The sequence below is a fragment of the Protopterus annectens genome, chromosome 1.part1 (assembly GCF_019279795.1).
Source record: "Protopterus annectens isolate FY-2018-M chromosome 1.part1, PAN1.0, whole genome shotgun sequence".
NCBI classification, from domain to species: domain Eukaryota; kingdom Metazoa; phylum Chordata; order Ceratodontiformes; family Protopteridae; genus Protopterus; species Protopterus annectens.
Window position 1 is genome coordinate 736,075,187 of NC_056726.1, and position 21,567 is coordinate 736,096,753.

Consider the following 21,567-nt stretch of genomic DNA (forward strand, 5'->3'; position numbering starts at 1 on the left):
GTCATCCACCCCTGGTAACTATCTTATTGACAACACACTCCTTAGAATTGTCCCAGTAGTCAGGGACTTGGGGACACACATAGACAGTAATCTACCTTTTGACCATCACATGTCTACAGTAGTGAGGAAGTCATTCCATGCTGTGCAACGTATAAACAAAGGTATGGCATATAGGTCAAAGGAAGTCATTGTTCCACTGTATTTGGCATTCATCAGACCCATCATTGAGTACAGTTCATCCTTTGGTATGTACTTAACCAGGCATGTCCAACAAATGGGACATCTGCAGAGGTTCCTCACCAAAAGAATCCAGAGCATAAAGAAATTTTCCTATGCAGACCACCTCAACGCCCTATCTCTGTATTCTGTCTCCTACAGGCTGTTGAGGGGAGATCAATGACTGGCATACAGAGCATTGCCAGACCCCACTCTGATGAACCTCCTGCATATCCACAAAACAAACAGCACTAGAATTACCCAGTCTAAAGATGTAAACCTTGCCTGTGATATAAACAGACCTGCTGGAGAGACAGGTATGTATACCAGAGATTACACCATCCATGTGAGGCAGAGTTCCTCCCTGACCCAATTTAAGTGTAAATTGGACAATTGCTGGGAAACAGGAAATTCATCCCTGGTTGGCACCTGTGTCTGTAATGGACGCAGAAGACCTGTAAATGGTTAATTTCCCAGGCCCCTGCTTGTAAATATTTCATCTCCCAAGCCTCTGCTTAAACTTATCAAGGGTGCCAGAACTTGTCAGAGATGTGGAATGTGTGGCTAGGCTTAAAAAGGCCCTTGTGTTCATTAGCCTAGTAAACACCTATGAACCTATTAAACAGGTAGTGGAGTACAATTCAGTCCCACTTTTTCACTTTGGTGTCTGTAACTTTATGTGCAGTACACTTTGGTGTTTTATTAAACCTTTCTCCAAACCCACTAGGCTTTAAATGTCTTTAGATGTTTTCTCTTTTAAACTATTGGCATAGCTGATGCAATTCTCTTGAGATACACAGAGTGCCTTCATAACTAAGTATTTTTTTAGAGATACCAATTTTGGGGAATAACAGTATCATTTCTTAAAATTAGTTTTTTGTAATGGTACTGATACTGGAAATTTTGTATAACAGTGCATTATTACCAGTATATACCAATATGTTTTGATGGATTTAACTACAGGCCTCAAAATATCCATAACAATCCATTCAGATTGTTCCTAGACTAGAAGCACCAGAAATGCATATCTCTTTCCCAATGGCCAGCTAGTAAAATCTATCTAGCACTCTCTTAGATTTGTCCATCCCAATGTGATCTAATAAATGACTCTGGACTAGATTCATTACTAATGTATTGTAAGGTTTTAGTACATGAAACAGATAGAGAATATTTTCCTCTTTCTTTACCTGCTTTATGTAAGAGGTTATAATTTAACAGAAAATATTGGCTGGAAGTGATAACAACACTACAGAAAATCAAAGTCGTAATAGAGCCAACTTAATAACTACTTATCCATACAAGACTGGTTATTTTCTCTGTCTTGGCCTTCTTAAAGATTCATCTTCACATTGCACTTTTGTAAAGTTTATGTGGCCTATTGGGAAGTCCACTAGCTCAGCATTACTTTCTTCAGTAACTTGCCTTGAAGTCGAAGGTGTAGCTTCCTTTCCTAAAATACTGGCGCATCAGTTTCCTCTGTGTTCCCCCTTCTAAGAGTATCTGTAAACAAAAAAAAAATCACATTCTTTCTTAACGCTGCCATCTGAAGGAGCATTTTGAGTGCTTCCTTTTCTTTTAGTTACTCTCCTATCTTGGTATAAGTGGACACCACATTCACACTTTCTTTTCCTTTTTTTTTCTTGCCTTTGTTGTTGTCTTTCGGCTTTTCCCAGTTAGGGGTTGCCACAGTAGAACTCCGGCCCACTAATGATTGGCAGTAGATTTTCACGAACGCCGAGGTGCCAGGTCGACTTTCAACCTTCAACGAAGGCACGCCCATTTACGCATGTCTTTTGAATGCCCACCCAACCATGGGGAGGACATGAAGACTCCACACAGAAGGCACTCCCTGCACTCCAACCAAGAATCAAATGGGAAAACCTCTTTTTGTGAGGCAACAATGCTACCGCTGCACCACCGCGGAAGTTTCTTTGTTGCCTTTCCTCTTCAAAAATACTGCCTCAGAATAAAATGTTTAAGCTTTTATTTTTTCTTTACTCACTGATAGCTGTTGGTTTGAGTCTGGATTAATTGGAATTCTGTGCTTTACACTAACTTATTTATGCCAGATTTAGTACTTATTATAATTTGTTAGAGCTGAGAGCCCTCACTCAATTATCCAACTTCTTCAGTCTCTGCTTCCAGGTTAACAATCATGTAAATGTCTATGCAACTTTCTGTCTGTAATGATTTTACTTCAGAATTTTATATCAGATCACATTAAGTTCTTATTCTAACATTTCTTACAGTTCTAGATTTATGCTGCTCTGCCATTTTGGTAACCTTGTGACTATACACAGAATCTTTTTTACTGTTTGGGCATTACTAAATTCTGGTATCTCTTGTATCTTCTATGTTGACTATCTACTTGTAGTTTAATTGTGAGTCTCTATGTGAGTGTCACTGTATTGTACAACCTTCTCCCATTCATTAGTATAGAAAGAGTGAGGCCAAAGCGACAACCACTCCAGGTGCTATTTTGAAAGGTCTCACAAAATAAATATTATATTTACCTGTACTAAGCACAAGCCAGAAAAATATCAGATGTCTAGGACTCTTGGCTACTCCCCACTCTCTTTTCACATCATTTTGCATGGGCATCTTTTCATCCTCAGACTTATACATGTTACAGGGTTTTAACTTTGCACCCACAGTGAGTGAACTACCTTTTTTTTTCTTTTTACACATCAGACCACTGAGTCCTCCAAGGTTTGAAGCTGAATGTGTTTGTTTTTCTTTTTACTGGACACCTGTAGTAAGTGAATTGCTGGGACCAAGCAGGACCCTGCTGTTCTATCTGAGGCATGGGGGGAAAAAGACATGCAGGAGATGTACCTCAAGTAATTCACAAATAAATAATGTTTTATTACCTACATCCAAACTAGCATCAGGATATATTTAGAACAGTTAGTATCTAATCTGATTCTATCAAAAAAGACCATGGCAGATTTAGACTGCAGTACTCTTTTTACTACAGTGATTGCAAACCTATCAACATTACTGCTTACTGATATGCCATTCTACCAAAAAACAATCATATAAGATTCTCAAGATCAGTACCACTGCAGATACAGACTCCTCACCCCTTGGCTTATAGCATGACAGTCTACAGACAATTACTGGCCAACATACATCTCAGCTATCCTGTATTTGCCTTCAAATACTGACTTTTACATAAAATAGCAAGTTGCAATAGAAATCTAAATAATAGTTTTTAGTGTTGATCCCTGTATGCCAGATGTGCAGTATGAGCGATGACATAATTGCATTCACTGCTGAGACTATATACAATTAGGAAACGGAGTTTTCCAAATTTATTGCTGGTTCATGAATGAATATATTCTCCAAGAAAAATGCAGTTACACTATTTTTTCAATAGGAAGCAAGAACTAGATTGAGTAAGTAACTTTGTTTTATTAGATGAGTGGAGAGAGGTTTTTTTTTCTAAATAATATAATTACCTATTTTGCCAAAGAGCAGTTACTCATCACAGGACTCCATGTCAGATGGGAGGAACCAAGACAAGCCAGCACCACAGAATAAATGCATTCAAAGCACTACTGCAGCCAAGAGCAACATTAAATCGAGTAAGCATTAACTCAAATGTTTGAGCAGGTGCCTCATATTTTTGGTCTGATCCTCGTGTTTCTTTTTCTTTCTTTTTTTTTTTTGTTAGCAAGTCCTTGAGGACTGCAGTCAGTAAACAGTCATTTTACTTTTTGACTTCCTGCTATATACTGTAGCAGTAATTACTTCCTTAAATAGTAGTATGTCTTAAACAGGAAACATACAGAAGTACAAAAGGCTTGAAGTTAGAAAAAAAATTGAATCTCACATAATTTCAGAAAACAATATGAGCGTTGCCATTATTCCTGCATTCCCAAAATGCAATCAGAGAGTGTTTATATGTATTTGTGTATATATGTTGCAGTGGCGGCTGGTGACTTCAAACCAAAGGGGGGATGCAGGAGACAGCTGAATGGATGGGGTCAATGGGAATGGGTGTGACCACCTAGGAAGGGGAGGAGCTATGCTCAAAACCACAAAAACTTTAATTACATACGCTGCCCTGGGTGCCAAATCATCATTATGGGAGTCCAATCAAGACAAAATGAAGTGTAGAAGAAAAAAAATATTTCAGTCCATTGGCTGCATGACAGCTTACTTAATATCTAGATGGAAACAAAAATGATGTGAGGCATGAAAAAATAAATTACTTTTTTAATACATTACTGGAATGCCAGTCAAAATCAAGTATAAGAAAAACAAGCAGCACTTAACTCAAATCACTTCTCCTTGCACTTCAGTTTTAATTATAGTTTCATAGTTTCATAGTATAGTACTAGGCTATCTGCCCTGGGGCATTTGTAAGCCTAGCCATAGTGATGTGGCTTTTGCCACCCCATGAAATGTTACAAAAATGTACAGAATAAGTTTAGAATACTGTGCCTCTGTCTAGTAGTGACACAATGAAGGTCCCCTTATATAATAGAATTAGTTTACTGTGCCCCTGTCTAGCAGTGACACAGATGTGACCCCTAGGGTAAACTTACGATCTCCCATCCACTCATCAAGATTTCTCTTGAAGAGAGTCAGTGAGGGGCTCTGCCTTATATGAACTGGGATCTTGTTCCAAAGCATGGGAAGTCTCTGGGTTATGAATCTATCCCTCCAGCATGTCCTATTCATACTTGTGCCGAGGTTTAAGTCTTTAGCTCTCGTGGTCCTGATGGATTTGGATTTTTTGAGGTGGAGCATGTCCATCAGATCCTGATTTGACATGGCCTTGTATGTCAGGCAGAGATCACCTCTGAGCAGGCGGTATGCTATTGAATAGAGCTGAAGTTTCTTTAGTCTGGCAGAATACGACATATGTTGGAGACCCTTGATCCTCTTGGTGAGGTACTTTTGTGGTCTCTCCAGCTGTTGCAAATGCCGGGTGAGGTACATACCAAATGGGGCATTGTACTCAATCATGGGTCTGATGAGGGAGGAATATAGGGGTACAATGACATCCTTAGATCTGGATGTGAATCCCTTCATAATGAGGTGTGCAAGGTAGAATGTTTTTCTAACCACTTTGGCAACGTAGGTGTCAAATGAGAGGTCGCTGTCGACTTGGGTCCCTAGGTCTCTGATTACTTTTTCCGTACTCAGTGGGTTGCTGTCTATGTGATAATTTGTTGGTACTTTGTTTTTCCCAAAGGGGATGACTATACATTTTTTGGCATTTAGTTTAAGGCCGTGACTCTGGCACCAGTTGTCCGTTTCTGTGAGGCCTTTTTGTAGGATGTGTGTGTCTGATGGTGTATCGACTATGGCGCCTAGTTTGCAGTCATCTGCAAACTTTGTCAGCCACAGCCCTCCCATGTTTGCTTTAACATCTGAGAAGTAAATGCTGAACAAGAGGGGTCCCAGGACAGATCCCTGTGGGACACCACTTGTGACTGGCTTTGAGTCTGACATTGCTCCAGCGATTTTAACTTTATGGGTTCTGTCCTTTAGCCAGTTTGCAACCCATCTGGTGACATAAGGGTTTACTTTTAAGCTGTTGAGCTTATCTATGATGCCTGAGTGGGGTATTGTGTCGAAGGCCTTAGCCAAGTCCAGGTATGCTGTATGGACAGTTTTGCCCTCATCATTCAACCATGTTTAAAAGGCAGGATCTGCCCTTTACAAAGCCAAACTGGGTGGGGTCAAGTGTCTATAGATCCCCTATGTCTCTGTTTATGAGTTCCATAATGATTCTTTCCATAGCTTTGCAGACCAGGCTGGTTAAGCTTATGGGGCGGTAGTTTCCAGGGTCTGTAGAGGCACCCCCCTTGTGGAGTGGGAACACTGTTGCTGTACACCAGTGTTCAGGTACATATCCCGAAGTAAGGCTAAGGTTAAATAGCATTTTTATGTGTGGGTTTAGCTTCTCTTGGAGTTCACGTAACACGCAACCCAGGATACCGTCAGGTCCCATTGATGCTGTGTTTTTTGCTTTGTTTAGGGCGGTTCTCACTTGGACATCTGAGATGACAGGGAGATTACATTCAGCTGGGATAAATATTTCTTCTTTTGGAGGTGAAGGAGGGGAGAAATTTGCACTGAACCTGTCAGCCAGAATGTTGGCAATATCTGTGGGTTCAGTGTATTTTTTGTTGTTTTGAACCAACTCTGAGCATATCTGAGGGTTTCCTCAGGTTTCTAACATAGCTGAAGAAGGCTTTGTGGTTATCTTTAGTGTCCTTAGCAATTTTTCTCTCAAAGTTTGCCTTGGATGTTTTTATGAGAGAACGTAGTTTTCTGCTAATGTTGATCAGAGATGTCTTCCCTTCATGGGATTTTGCTCTGACGTGCAGTAGCTTCCTTCTTTTGTTATACAATTTGTTTATGGCTGAGGTCCACCAGACAGGATGCTTACCTTTGGTGGAGAGGGACTTGGATTTGTTTGGGATTGCATGATCCATGCATTCTTGGAGATGTCCATAGAAAGCATTTGTGAAGGATTCGGCATTGTGGGATGTGATATCCACTGGCACAGTGGGCTTAAAGGATACCATCTCAGTCTTAAGAAGAGTGAAGTCTGCTTTTGAGAAGTTTTTCACTGTGGTCTTTTGTGCTGGGGGTGGAAGTGGGATATGTATATCCAGGGTGATTAGTTTGTGGTCAGATCTCAATAGTGAGGGGTATACTTCTGGTTTGGAGCATTTTGTCCCCATGTTTGTGATGATCAGGTCTAGTATATTATCTCCCCTAGTGGGAGAGGTGACCAGTTTTTCCAGTGCATTTGAATTTATGAATTCCAGGAACCTTTGGGCTAGGGTATTAGGGCTAGACTAATGTAGCCAATCTATGTTTGGGTAGTTGACGTCTCCCAGTATGATGGTATTTTGTGAAACATTCATATCCTCCAATGTCTTCAGGAAGGCTGAGTGGGGTTCTTGATATTGGGAGGGTGGTCTGTAACATGCTACCAGTTGTATAGCAGTTTTGCCTATGGTTAGTTGCACCTGTATGGTCTCTGATGCTTCATGTGTTGCTACTAACCTGGAGGTGTGGAAGTCCGTGATGAATATGGACACTCCCCCTCCCTTTGTGGTTCGGCCTGGGTTTAGGGGCCGAAAAGCATGATACGAGGTATAGCCTGGTAGCACTGGGGTGCTCTCAGGAGCCTTGAACCAGGTTTCAGTTACTGCACAGACGTCGATGTTCTCCATGCTGAGGAGTGCATCAAGTGCCTGCATCTTGAGATTTAGACTTCTGGCGTTGAGCAGCATTACCCTTAGTTTTTTTCCACTTTTGTTTTCTAAGGAGGTGAGTTTGTTTTTTGAGCCTTGCCTAAAAAAGGCACTATGGGGGTGGCAAGAGCCTTAGCGAATATCCGGAAGCCCAGTGGTGACAGGTGTAAGCCATCCCTTGCGAAGCAGCGTAGCTTGTCCAACATGTCATCCCAGGCAGACAGACATTGGATCACCTTAGAATGGCACCAGTACTTGAGCCAATTGTTAAAGCTGATCATCTTGTCTTTGTATTGTGGTATCATTCTTGGTGAGGGGAAGATGCTGCTCAGGGTCAGGGTCTTACCAGTCTGGGCTACATAATCAGAGAGCTCCTCTATGTCTCTTTTCATGTAGTCCAGGGAGGTACGTCTCGGGTCATTCACACCAGCATGGACAATAACGGAGTCATATTTGTACTTGCTTTGGAGTGACCTGAGTGCGTGTGTTATGTGGCGGATCCTATCTCCCGATAGACAGCTCACAGTCACCTTCTCCTTTTTCAGCCTGGTCAGAGGGACATCAGTGTGTCTGACTATAGAGTCACCTATTACTAGTGTATCAGGCAAGGTGTTTGGCCTTAAGGGCTGTGATTGGTTGACACACTGATTTATTGAAGTATGTGTTGCAAGTGTTTTGTTTTGAGGTGGTGGATGTTTGGATGTCTGCTTTGGGAGCCACTGTTGTTTTAGTAAGTTTTTTATTAGAGCCTCGGAGTATGTCTTTGTGTTTTTATGTGTTTGGTTTGCAGTTGTGGTAGGTCTATGTGGGACTGGGATTGTTGTGTGTGTGGTTGCCATCTCCTCCTGTCTGGTCATGCCAGCCCTGAGTTGAGAGAGTTCAGCCTCCAGTTTGGCTATATAGTTGCATCTCTCACATGTATTTGTGTTTGTTGGGAGGAGGGCAGGGTTGTCTGTGTACATGAGACAATTGTAGCATTGTCTCAAGATACCCAGACTGACCAGCTGAATTGGAGACGACACCAGTAATCTACCACTCGATATGCTAGAACAGTATAAGGGAGTGCTGTACCTTTAAGGGAAGTGGATATTCACAGGGGTGGTAAGTAGATGTAGTGCTTTACTTAGTACAAGAGTGCTTACTTAGTAGAGAAGTATTGAGAACAAGTGCTAGGCTTATAATATAGTGAGTAGTCTGGTTATACCAAGAGTAGAGCTTCCTTAAGGGAAAATTTGAAGAGCAGACTTGGCGGAGCCAGAAAAAGTTTAACCTTGTTTAACCGTATGCGCACAACCGCGCAAAGCCGTGCAAATGCGGATTTTAAACAGTGAACTACAAAAGAGCTAGAAATGGTCAAAAACAACCAATTACTACAGCTTCTTGTGCTGAGGTCACTTCCTACAGGGACAGATAGGCTGCTCAAGGCTCCCCACTCCTACTGGTGAGCAAGGAAACTTCCTTCTATCCAAGTAAGGTAATGGACAACACAGGAACTACACCACAGCCCAGAATACAACAATGCCTGTAAACTGGTCTAAACTAGTCGAGGAGAGGTGGGAAAACAAGGATTATTTTTTTGTTTTTTTGTTTTTTTGGTAGAAACACACAGAAAATGCAGAAACAGTGATAAATTAGATACACAGGCTAGCACACTTTAGTGGGCAGCCTCCACAGTTAAATTAAACAAACAAACAAACAAACTTTCGATCAAATTCGACTAAAATGTAACTTTAAGTGCGGATTTTAAAATAATGCAGCAAACAGTTAAAAAACAGTTCAAGCTAGTTCAGGGTAAGCTGCAGAAGCTATTCCAAGTGAAAAAAAAAGCAAAGATACTTAAATCCAGAAAGTAGTCGCTTTTCTGAGTTCCCTGCTGCTAGGACCACTCTGCAGAACCACGAGGAGCTTGTCTGAGCAGTATTATAATTTATATTCAACTTTATTAAAGTACCAAGTAACATGCTGAAAGTAGCAATCTCTGTGATACCCTCATTTGTAAAAATGTTTCTTATCCAAAAAAGACCTTCTGCCTGACAACTATCTACTTGTTTCATGGGGAAAACATGATCAAAGTAAAAAATGAAAAGCAAACAAGAAACAAGATCAACATATATTGCTTAAAGGATTACTGCACAGGATATGGACCACGCATGATAGATTGGCATTCTGTTTAGTTTGCAGGTAAAGCCTGTAATGAGCTTAACATAATCTAATCCTGGCCTTTATTACAAATACTGTCATATGCATTTCAATACTCAAGGCTTATACATTATCTAGTTATGTAAGTGTTCCCTGCATGGCAACAACAGAAAGGCTTTCAATGTTGGCAATACTGCTTATTAAAACTTACTTGCATCTCACAATATCAGACAAGCTTACCTGATGGTCATTAAAGCACTGCTACTTAAACACAGAGCAAAAGGCACTTTCTGAATAATAATAAGCATATATCAACAGTATAAAAATTACAGAAACCAGAACATTCTGCAAAATCAATGACAGATGAAAAGCCACTGTAGTACTTGTGTTTACCTTGGATGGGGGGAATAGTCTGCACATTTACACTGCATAAATGCTCCTTGCCTTGCTTGGACACATCCAGAGTCACTACATGGGGGAGTGGGGTGCAACAGGTTTGTCACAATTTGAAATGTCTCTGGCTGACTGCAATGGCCCTGACACATTTGTCATACCTCTCAAACTCAGAGCAAGAAATCTGGACAAAGCCATATATAGAAGTGGAACAAAGGCCCAAAAATAAGGACATTTTTTAAATATTGCTCTGATAAACTTAGAAAGATAATAGAATAGTAGGTCCTGTATTAGTATGAATTTTCTGAAAGGTACGGAATCTGAAACTCAAATGTCTTTCATTATTTTCTAACTTCAGTCTTTAATGATTTGCCACTAATTTGCCAAAAAAAAAAACACAATTTTATGAAAAATGGACCAAAAATGTGATGCAAAAATATAAAATAGCCACACAATACAGCTGGAAACCTGTCAAAGAAGGGACACTTAATATTAGTACTGCTAACTTGAGCAGCTGACAAAATAAAAGAATTTACATGCATTTCTGAAATAAAAGTAATCTATAACTGATTATTGCAGTTATTTATTAATTGTAAACCCTCCATGTTTTCTTCCAAAATTGCCATTTTGCAGAGGGATTATTAGGGGAAGAGCAACATTTTGAGCCAAAATGGGGGACAGTTGAGAGGTTTGGATATGCCTAATTCTATAAAGCAATTTTATTTGCACGTACCTCTCAACCTGTTAATGCAGGAAATCTGGACAAGGCCAAATATATTGGGGGAACATACAAACACTACTAAAATTGCTCTTGTATAAACTTAAGACAGTTGATAGAATAACAGGTCATGCTTTAGCATGCATTTTTCTGAAGGTTATGATGTAAAACTCGATGTCTGTCATTTAGTGACTTCATTCTTAAATGATTTGTCAGAAAACCACACATTTTATGAGGAACAAACCAAAAATAAGATATCTATTCATTCTGCAAAAATATGGACAGCTGAGAGGTATAGTTCAACCAGGGCTGTCTGAGTTTGCTGCCCTTCCCCTCTCAAAATCATGGTTGAATGGAGCCTACCCCCTGCAACCATTCCAGTGTCCCATTTCTTGGTTATTTTGCCCCATTTAACATAAACACTGTAATGTGCATACTGCTTTACTTCTGCAATGATTTGGATTTCATTTGAAAGTTTTATTTTGCATTTTTGCAGCACAAACCCCAATAGATATCTGCTAAATAAAGCAATGCAGTCTCACAATGAAAACAGACGTAGCATTAAAACTTTGCTGCCCTTGAAACTCACATGCATTGAAACAGCATTGAAAGCTACATTCAAAGAAAATGCATTTTGCCAGTGGCAGATGAAGATTAACTTTGGGCTGTTTTCAAATCATAGGCCCCTTGAACACGAAACATGCACATGCTCTTTGATACACCTTCCCGACTGTATTACATTGTATTCCTTGTACAATACAGTACAGTTGTTAGAGGGCATTTTAAATTTATTGTTTTGAACATTAGTAAACAATGAAACAAAATGCATGCACCAATAACAAAACTACCCAATTCAGAACATTTCCATCATAAAAGTCTACTCAACCTTCTACACTCCACCAGTATCAGTAAATATGCACAATCTCTGAAGTGTAAAAGTCATCTAAATAATTCCACATTAAAGAAATCTGTAACAATGAATAGGCTGCTGCTAGCAAACAACTTTATATGTCATTGTTTATTCACCTACAAATAAAGTGCCTGTTGCCCTTGAGGAATAAATTGCCTATGTTGCATGCTTTAAAAAAATGATAAGCTAGTAATATCTCAGTAGGGACTGTATGGCAAACTGATAACAGGCTGATAGTTACTACTCTAGGTATCTTTGCCAAAAAGGACTGCAGCATCCACCCACTTTACAGCACAGTACAGTATCAGCAATGCATCTATCTACTGTGGGAGTAGAACCCACAACCTTCTGCATCAAAAGTAAGTACACTATCTGTTGTGCTATTAACAATGCAAGCAGACTCAGCATAAGCAGCACTAAAGTTCTGTTTCCCTGCAGCTCTCAGCTCCTTGCAAAATCTACTTGACACACAGTTGTATCTCTGAACTTTGCAGGACAAGAAATCTTGAAAAAGCCAAAATTTATTGGGGGGGGGGGGCAAAAGTCCAAAAAACAGGGACACATTTTAAACTTTGCTTGTACAATGTTGGAAAGTTGCTAGAATAAAATGCCATGTTACCACCATACATTTCACTGCCACGTCTTTAACCCAGGGGACCCTGTGCAAAACAGTGAGAGAAACATACTACCATGCCAAATCAGCTGTTTTGTGAAAGAGAGGAAGACAAACTTAAATGGCTACCATTTAGTGAATTCAGTTCTCACCATAGCTGTCAACCTCTTGGCATAAAACACCTGAACAAAGCCAATAATGGGGGAATACAGCCCCCAAACATATTCAGTTCTCACCATAGCTCTCAACCTCTTAGCAAAAAATATGTGGACAAAGCCAGTAATGGGGGGGGGGATACAGCCCCCAAACATTCAATGAATTCAGTTCTCACCATAAATAGCTCTCGACCTTAGCACAAAATACGTGGACAAAGCCAATAATGGGGGAATACAGTCCCAAAAATAGGGACAAATTTCAAATATCCATGTTATAAACTTAGACATCTGATAGAATAAACAGGTTTGTGTTACCATGTACTTTCTGAAGAATATGAAGTCTGAAATTCAAATGCCTGTTATTTTTAAACATTTAACCAGGAAACTAGTCTGACTTGGAACAAAAGACAATTTTCAGCAGAGCAGGGAGAAACTCCAGACACATCTTTGTAAGATGGGAGGACATGCAGACTCCACAGAGAAGGCACCCCAGCCAAGAATCAAACCAGAGAACCTGTAGCTGTTAGGCAGCAATGCTACCAGTGCACCACTGCACTACAGACTTTGCAAGCCAAGGAAAAATGTAGATACAGAAACCACAGATTTTATGAGGAACAGAATAAATATGAGGCAAAAATCTGCAATTTTTTTTAGAAATGATAGTGGATAGGGAATTCAGGTCCTTGCCACTTGCATCCAAGGTACAGGGTTCAAGCCTGAGTATCTCTACCCACCACCATTTGTTCTCTCTAGCTACCAGTATATATAACTGGGGTATTACACACACACACACACACACACACACACACACACCAGTCTTCACCTACCTGTTTCATGCACAGAACATATCACCAGCAACCGACCAACAGAACATGTCCGAAGCCACAGAATCCATATGCACGACACCCATCCAGCCAGCAAAGCCACATAATCCATCCAGCCATCTGCATGATGCCCAGCGATGCCACATAATCCATCCAGCCAGCAGCGACCAACAGAATCCATCTGCATGATGCCCGCGACGTGAAATCCCTGCGAGAGCTGAGAGAGAGCTCTCGGCTCACTCCTCATTGGCCCTGTCTGCAAGGGAAGCAGTCCGGAGCTCCTCTGTTCTGTGCGGTTGTCGACTGCACAGATTCCTGGGTATCCTACAGCACAGGTTGCTGGGTACCTCTTTCTCTGCATCCAAACTGCTGATAAAGGCAGTCTGAGTGGATTTTTTTGTTTCACAGATTTTTTTTTCATTGTTTTTCTTTGTTTTTCTTGGTGTGAGGGCTGCAGACTGGCAGTCCAATAGCACAAGCCGCCCCATTATGTTATCTATGAATGCATGTATGTATGTATGTATGTGTGTCTTTAATTATTTATTCCAGAGTTAGCTAACTCAAGAAACAAGTGTATTATAAAACTGTATCCTGAAATAGTTGTTTTATTGGTTAACTGCATCCTGCAGGAAAGAGTGCTTGTTAAAACACTTGTAAAAAATGCAGAATTTATTTCTTGAAAATAAGCAGACATTGATAAATTATAGTTACCAGATTTCAGGAGTTTAATCTACTTAAAGCAGCTCAAGGCTGTATACATTGCTAGTCTGGCTTTGATTGATCAATGTGAAGGTATTATAGTCCCTCACTTTGCTCTTGTAAATTCAGAAGACGTGATCAACAAGAGTGCTTACATGTAACTAGGGTATCCTTCTTGTTTTTAATTTAGACATATGGATCTTTTTTCAAAGTTTCATGTGTATATTAATAAACATTAGTTACTTAAGATTCTTTTAGTTGGCAAAATAATTTGCTAATTTTATCTTTGCAGTTTTGTTTTCTGCAAAAGAACAAATATTTTCATGTATTGAGATAGCTTTGTCACATGTAATCAGTTTTCATTTTTCCATTTGGCTGGACAGATTTACATGTGATTTGTGACAAGATGGTCTGCATAGTCAGTCTAGAATTGACAATGGCTGCAGTAAGCCTTACAGAGTCTGGATGTACTGAGAAATATTGGAAACTCTAGTAAGTTTCTGTGATAGAAATTAGTGGTCAGGATGGTAAACGTAATTACACCATTGAGAACTTTGACTTCAAATGCATTGTAATATTGTTAGCTTGTACAAGATGTATATGTGGGGGAAGTAATTTGGAACTTAAAGTATTAAACATGATAATTATGATATAGTGAGCTCACACCTTTGTCTTTCAGATTTTGTTAGCAATCCACTGGGCAGTGTCTGTAATGATAATCATCATACTAAGGTACAAAGAAGAGGAATCCTAAGGTGAGACAAGGGATTCATCACTTCTTATAAGAGTGTTAAGAAGTCCTATGCAAAGGTGAGGGGGTGAGACCTCCAAACAATAACTTCAAGCTAAGCCATTATTTTCATTTTAATTTATTTTGCTTTAGAACGGTGATCAGTGGTAATGTAACAGCAGGCACTGCCCAAAGCAGAATAGACTTTAAGCAGGATTCAGTAAAGTCTGTGTAGGCTCCATGTAGAGCCTACAAAGAATGCATCTGTGTACATGGCCATGATCCTCCCTTGGCAGTGCATCATGCATTTTAGTGGTGCAGTGCACCCTAAGGGAGGTCCAAATAACAAGGATATTCAATCAGTGTAACACCAACAGCTCACCCATATACCTGTCACCCCGTTATGCTGACTAAAAGGGATACAAGACAATTTATTTCACTAATTTGGATTTATTTTATTTTGTTTTTCTTTATGTGCTTGTTTTTACAATGCAGTGTGTTATTTAACTATGTTAAGCTTTGTGCACCCAGAGGTTCAGAGTTTCATATGTAGCTACTAGGCTATTGGCCCTAGGGCCTATATAAGCCTAGCCAAAAAGGTACCCTGGCTTTCGCCACCCCAAAAAATTATTTTCCTGTGCCCCTGTTGAGCAGAGCCACAGAGGTGATCCCCAGGGTGAATTTTCTATTTCCCATCCAGTCAACAAGATTTTTCTTGAAGAGTGCTAATGAGGATCTTTGTTTGATATAGGTAGGTAGTTTGTTCCAGAGTATGGGAAGTCTCTGGGACAGGAAGTTATCCCTCCAGCATGTTCTGTTTATTGTGGTGACAAGGTTTAGGTCCCTAAAGCATGTAGCTTGGAGGGATTGGGATTTCTTTAAGTAGAGCATGTCCAACAGCTCTCGATTTGACATAGCTTTGTATGTTAGGCAGAGATTACCTCTGAGTAGGCGATATGCAACAGAGTAAAGCTGAAGTTTTTTGAGAAGGTCTGTCTAGGGCATCTGTTTGAGACCGGTAATCCTCTTTGTGAGGTATTTCTGTGGCCTTTCCAGTTGTTGTAGATGTCTTGTGAGGTACATACCAAAAGGGGTGTTGTACTCTATAATGGGTCTAATGAGTGATGAGTAGAGGGGAACAATAACCTCTTTTTTCCTGGATGAGAAACCTTTTGTGATGAGGTGTGCCAAGTAGAAGGATTTCCTGACTACTTTGGCGATGTGATTATCAAAGGAGACACTACTGTTCACCTGTGTCCCAAGGTCTCTTATCACACTTTTGGTGTTAAGTAGACTACCACCTATGTGGTAGCTCATGGGTACAGAGTTTTTACTAAAGGGGGTGACAATGCACTTTTTGGCATTGAGCTTGAGGCCCTGGCTTTGACACCAGGCATATGTCTCTGTGAGGCCCTTTTGTAGGATGTCCACATCATTAGGAGTTTCAATTATGACTCCTAGTTTGCAGTCATTTTTACGAACTTCATTAGCCAAAGACCTTCTGTGTTAGCCTGTACTTCATAAAAGTAGATACCAAAAAGGAGATGACCCAGGATTGAACCCTGTGGTACTCCACTGTCACTGGTCTGAAGTTGGATTTGGAGTCTGCTACTTTCACATTGTGAGTTCTGTCAATGAGCCAGTTGGCAACCCATCTTGTGACATAGGGATTTATACCTAGTTTAGTGAGTTTATTAGAATCAAATTCTAATTCATGATTAGAATCAAATCTAATACTGCTCCCTGGCTCACTAAATCTACCAGAACCCTCATGAAAGACCGGGATAAGATTTGGAAAATGTGGACTAAAACTAGGACCCCTTCACTTCTACAGAAATATAAAGAACTCAGAAATAAAATAAAAAAAAATCATCCATTATGACAACATAAACTTCTATGCCAATCCTCCCTCTACTCTTAAATCAGACCCAAAGAAATTCTGGAGCTCTATTAAACAGACTCTTCATTCAGGAAACCCTTCCACTCCTAACCCATGTCCCAATGCAACACCTGAAGACATAGCCAACAAATTTAACAATCATTTTATAAACTCAATAACCTGCATAATAACCCCACCCCAGAAACAACACTAGCACCCCCACAAACTCTATACCTCTTCCAAACCCTCCTAACTCCTCCTCTCTAAAAGCAGTATCAACTAACTATGTAAAGTCATTACTCTCTAAACTTAAACCTTGCTCCCCATCTGTTGACAAGCTACCCTCTTACTTCCTGCAGATTTCCTCTGAACTTCTTGCCTATCCTTTATCCATCTTAATCAACTGATCCATTTCTGAATCCTATGTCCCCACTGTATGGAAGAATTTCTTTACTCTACCCATTCACAAAGGGTGCAACTCCTCAGACATATCCAACTTCAGACCAATTGCCATACTCTCTCCACTCTCAAAAATCCTAGAGAAATGCATTCACAAGCAGTTAATGCATTATCTTCACCAGTAAAACCTTCTCACACCCACACAGCATGGTTTCCATCCCAAGCATAGTACAACTACTGCACTCATATCATTCATCAACATAGTCTCCCTAGCTCATAACAATAATCTTGTCTCATGCCTATTCCTTTCTAAAGCCTGTGACACTGTCTCTCACCACTCCTTCTAGATAAACTCACTAACTTACATTTCTCTCCCCCTACTATCTTCTGGTTCTCCAGCTATCTCTCAACCCACCAGCAATCAGTTAAATGGCTCTCTGCACTATCCTCCACTCTCACTGTACAAATGGGAGTCCCCCAGGGGTCCATACTTGCACCACTACCCTTTAATATTTTCACCAACTTGCTCTACTCCTCTTGTCCCCAGTCATCTCTTGTGCAATATGCTGATGGCTTAACTGTTATAACCATTGACGACAACCCAACTGACCTCCACTCAACTACCCAGGCATCCTTCCACACCATTGAAACTTGGCTTAGAGATAACAAACTAATACTTAATCCAAAAAAACTAAGCTCCTACTCTTCCTCCCTAAAAACATCATCACACTCAAAAGTACATTTACCATCTTATCCTGCAACAACACTATCATCTCAGCTGAATCTAGTACTAAATTGCTAGGTGTTTCAATAGATGATCAGCTTAAGTTTGATCTCCAAATTACTAACTCGGTAAAAAGAACTCAACAGAAACTTGGACACCTTTTCCGTAGCAATAAATACTTAACTAACACTGTCCAAATAACTCTCTCCCAGGCTTTATTACTCCCAACACTCCTGTACAGCTGCCACATATCACAAACATAAATTCTACACTTATTTCCAAGCTTGAAACTACCTATAATAAGATCACCAGATTTGCAGCTAACCAAACCTACAAGTCACACCACTGGATAGCACTACAGCAACTAGACTGGCTAGAATTCCCTCAGCTGCTCCAGCTATACCAACTACAAATCATCCACTATATCCTCTATCTACCCTCCTTCTGCCCCAGCCTCTCCACTATCATATTCATCTCACTGGATCCATATCACTGGGTTCCTCTTGCTTTGATTATTTCCCTTTTTAACTATTCCTAAAGAATTTTTGTTTAGCTATGTAATAATTCTCTGTGTTATGTTATTCTCTATGACTGTACTTGTAAAAAATATGTATATTAATTATGTTTAAAGTTTACATTGAGCCTTAATAGTCAAAAATCCTTTTTAACTATGTTTTCAAAATTTCATTACTGTATTTGGAGCTTTTCTCCCCGGGCCTCTGCTGAAAACGGGCATATATCCAGTCGGACTTTCCCGGTCAACAAATGTAAAATAAAAAAATAAAATAAAATACCCAAATATTCCCCTGCTAGGATGCTACGCAGCTCAAATCAGGAATTATTAGACATCTACAAACCCAAAATCAAAAGTAGACTGCCTTCTCTATAACTATAACCTAGCTACATCCTGGAACCAACTCCCCTTGGAAATAAAATTCCTCCAGCTTAGCAAAAGTTTCAAATTAGCCACAAGGAAATACCTAAAAACAAAGTGGTCTTGCCACTGTAGCCAACTACCCTGAAAACCACCATCCTTTCACCTATTTCAGCACCTCACTCTTAATGTATCGCTTACACTATTCCCCCTGTCTCTTCTACCTCTTCCCTTCCTCTTCTACCTCTTCCCTTCTTCTATCTCCAACCACTCTTAATTCTTACAGTCTCAAAACAACATACCTGTATAGTCTGTCTCCTATATTCTACCTCCCCTACATCTCCTACTAGCCATTCTTACTTTCCTTTTTTGTTTCCAAACTCCTATACAACTAGATCCTACCCACTTTAAATAAGCATCTGCCTAACTATTAACTCATTTTGCTCTAAGCAGCTTAAATAATATTGTAACTAGTCACATTTTCTTCTGATAATTGTTTAAAACCTTGTTTGTAACAACTCACATACTTGTCTGCCAATTGTTAATACTCTGTATAATTGCATTGCCTGAGGAGCTTTTTTTCTCTCCGGGTCTCTGCTTGTAAGATCCTATAGCTGATTGTTACTACTATGTTACTAAAATTTAATAAATTGTTTTCTAGTCCTGAGGAGCTTTTCTCCCTAGGTCTCTGCTGAAAATGAGCCAAAAGCTCAGCCAGACTAACCCGGTTAACAAATGTAAAATAAATAAAAATAAAAAATAAAATAATTTATAATTCCAGAGTGGGGGATGGTGTCAAAAGTCTTAGCGAGATCTAGATAGGCTGTGTGAACTACCTTACCTCGTCTACGGCTTTGGTGACTGCTTCAAAGAAGTCTATCAGATTTAGGAGACATGATCTTCCTTTTACAAACCCGAACTAGATGGGGTCCAGAGTTTGGAGATTACCAATGTCTTTGTGTATAAGATCCATGATGATATGTTCCATGGCCTTGCAGACCAGGCTCATTAGGCTAATGGGGCAGCATTTCCCAGGGTCCATGGTTGCTCACCCTTTGTGGAGTGGGATACGCATTGCTGTGCGCTATTCAGTGGGCACAAAGCCTGAGGTGAGGCTATGACTGAACATGGTGCTTAGGTGACGTGCCAGTTCATTTTGCAGTTCATGTAGAATGCAGCCTGGCATGTTGTCATGTCCCATGGGTGCTGTGTTCTTGGCTTTGGAGTGTGTGGCTTTTACCTGTGCAGCCGTGATTACAGGAACTTTGCATTCTTCTGGTATAGAGATGGGCCCTTTAGGGGGTGAGAGGGGGGAGTAAAGTTAATGGGCCCTTTAGGGGGTGAGAGGGGGGAGTAAAGTTAGCACAGAACCTATATGCCAGGATGTTGGCAATGTCAGTTGGTTGTGTATATTTAGTGCCATTGTGCTGTAACTCAGAGCAGATCTGAGTGTTGCCATTGAGATTCTTGATATAGCTATATTATGCATTGTGGTTGTCTTTAGAATCAGTGGCAATTTTGTTTTCTTAACTAGCTTTGGAGGATTTTATGAGGGATCTCAGCTTCTTACTGAGGCTGACCAGAGAGTTCCTCCAATCATGGGATTTTACTCTTTTTTGCAACAGTTTCTTTCTTCTGTTGTAGAGTTTTTTTTATGGCAGGAGACCACCAAATTGGCTTCCTTTTTTTGGAGGATAGCATCTTGGTTCTGTTAGGGATAGCACGATTCATGCACTTGTGTAAGTGCTTATAAAGTGCATTTGTGTAGGATTCAGCAGTCGTACCTCTACTGTCCATCTGCATGGGTGTCATGAAGTTTGCCACTTCTGTCTTAAGAAGTGTGAAGTTGGCTTTGAAGAATGTTTTTTATGGTGGTTTCCCTAATGGAGGATGGGTCAGGATGTGGATGTCTAGGGTGATTAGCTTGTGGTCAGATCTGACCAACGAGAAATTGACCTCTGGTGTGGAACACTGGTCGCCCATGTTGGTAATGACCAGGTCTAGGATATTGTTGCCCCTGGTGGAGGTGTGGATATGTTGATCCAAGGCATTGGAATTTATGAATTCCAGAAAATGTTGAGCAAAAGAGTTGGTACATGAGTAGTTTTCCCAGTTAATGGTGGTGTAGTTGAAATTGCCCATTATTAGGGTGTTGGGTTGTACCCTAACATTTTCCAGTGTATCAAAAAATGAGTAGTGGGAATCCTGGGACATGGTGGGGGATCTGTAGCAAGTTAAAATTTGGATTGCAGTCTTGCCCAGAGTTAGTTGCACTTGGATAATCTCAGATGCATTATGCTGAGCAACTAGACTGGAGGTGTGGATATCCTTAATGAATATGGATATGCCTCCGCCTTTAGTGTTTTGATCCAGGTTAGGTGGCTGAAAGGTGTGGTATGAATTATAGCCTGGTAATGCAGGGGTGCTCTCTGGAGCCTTGATCCAGGTCTCTGTCACTGCACAGATGTTGATGTTCTCCATTTTAATGAGTGCCTCGAGTTAATGCATTTTGAGGTTTAGACTTCTAGCAGACATGTGCCAAACATCTGAAAATAGATACCAGATGTGTTCAATTTGATATTTTTTATATTTTCATGTGTTTGTTTGCATGATGCGGCACATTATTTAGCAATGCTTAACTCTGTGCACCCATGCATTAGATGTATTCAAGACATCTAAATATAGAAACTGGATGCTTTCAATTGACTTAGCTGCATGGTGCTTAGCACCACCCAAACCTGTGCAGTGAAGCTGTGTTATGCTTACAGTGGCATCTTTGCAGTATATCTGAAGATATATGAGCTTCCTTCACTACTCTAGTAGTGAGATAGGTTGAATGATGAGCTATAGTGTGGTAGGTCCCGGGTTTGAGTCCTGAGCCATGATAACTTTTACATATACTACCGTGAAACTGTGTCAGGTCACTGAAACATTGGTTCACTTTAAATCCAATTATTGTACTATTTAGAAAAGGTGACAATGCTAAGGGATGCTGCATGTTGTTGAATATTTCAGTATGACATGCAATGACAGGAATGCACCCTGTTTAAAGGGTAATAGGTGGGAAT